General features: G+C 31.4%; 1 pseudogene; it reads left to right on the top strand.

Annotated features, from left to right (window-relative positions):
* The window catches only part of LOC132169913 (uncharacterized), a 15,867-nt pseudogene extending 15,734 nt beyond the window's left edge, over positions 1–133 (top strand).
* Positions 134–1,639: the final 1,506 nt, after the last annotated feature.

The following is a 1,639-nucleotide window of genomic DNA, read 5'->3' as shown; positions in this document are numbered from 1 at the left end:
TTTTATTGGTGAATATTGTTTGTTTTATCATTTGCAGGTAATGGACATCGTCGAGAGGATGCTATGGATGTCAATGATCGCTAGTCTGGTCGAGAATTTGAGGCTATTCACAGTTGTGTATAAGTTGATGTAATTGTATTTGTGTATATTATGTTAGTATGTGATATTTTTGGTGTGTTGAAGTTAGTTTATATATATATTTGTGATTGGTGTATATATATTATGTTATTTGTGTTATTATGGTGTGTTGAAGTTAGTTTTGATGGGTAGTTTGTGATTGATGTTAATGGATATGATGTATGTTATTTGATGGAAAAATTGTATATTATTTGCATGGTTTTGATGGATAGATTGAATATCAGGTGAACCGTAACACAAAATTCGGGTATAGTCCTGAAAAAAATCACAAAAAATATAGGGGGGAAGGAAAAAATCTGGTTCAAAACGAACCAAATTTGCCGACGTGTCAAAAATTGACACGTCAGTAATTACTGACGTGTCAATTTTTGACACGTCGGCAAATTTGGTTCGTTTTGAACCAAATTACTGACGTGTCAAAACTGACACGTCAGGAAATTACTGACGTGTCAATTTTGACACGTCAGGAAATTCTTGACGTGTCAAAAATTGACACGTCAGGAAATTATTGACGTGTCAAAAATTGACACGTCAGTAATTTCTTGACGTGTCAGTTTTTGACACGTGAGGAATTTCCTGACGTGTCAATTTTGACAAGTCAGAAGATTTACTCACGTGTGAAAATTCAGCACGTCAGTAATTCCTGACGTGTCAATTTCGACACGTCAGGAATTCCGATTTCCTGACACCCACATTCTTCACGACCGAAACACGTCAGGAAAGCCCCGTCAGCAAGATTTACTGACGTGTCAGACGACCTGACACGTCAGTAATCATGGGTCAGCAAAAAATGTGTTTTTTGTAGTGTTATAAGTGGATAGAATGAAGTAGTCACATCACATAGGGTAAAATATGTTTAACCATTTTTTTTTTAATTACTTAAAGATTTTTAAATGCACTCCATATCCGAATTTTTTAATCTTTCTTAATACTATTTAATCATTTTTTATTTAAGAGAAAGATAGAAAAAGTGAGAGGGAGAGAATTATTTAAAGTAAAAAACTTTTAAATTGAATTACAGCGTCTCTCTAAATTTTCCTTGAATGTAGGAGAGTTTTATCTAAATTTTAGATAGCAATCTATATTTTAGCTAACTCAATGCAAATGTCCAAAAAAAAAACTAGTTAAATCCCAGGATTTCCTGGGTGGATAATAGCATCCTAAAGACAAACAATTTCTTGTAATATATTCAAAACAATAATATGTTAAAATATGCAATGGAAAAAGATTTAAAATTACTTAAGCAACATAAACTCTGAATTTTTTTAAATTTTTTATTTCTTTTTTTAGTAAAAGAGGTGTTTTCTAAGCTATGCCCACTAATACCTCATACATGGAATAAACATGTTCTGTATTCATAGGCTAGCTAAGTCATTGACGATCAATGAAAACTTTTTTTTAATTATTCCTCTCATTAAGTAATAGAATAAAATCTATTTCAATTCTGATTCCACAAATAATTATTTATTTGTGATAAATTACTAAACACCTTAATTTTTTT

Source organism: Corylus avellana, chromosome ca2 (genome assembly GCF_901000735.1).
Source record: "Corylus avellana chromosome ca2, CavTom2PMs-1.0".
Lineage (NCBI taxonomy): Eukaryota > Viridiplantae > Streptophyta > Magnoliopsida > Fagales > Betulaceae > Corylus > Corylus avellana.
Note: the sequence above shows the minus strand (reverse complement) of the source record. Positions and strands in the feature narration are given on the sequence as shown.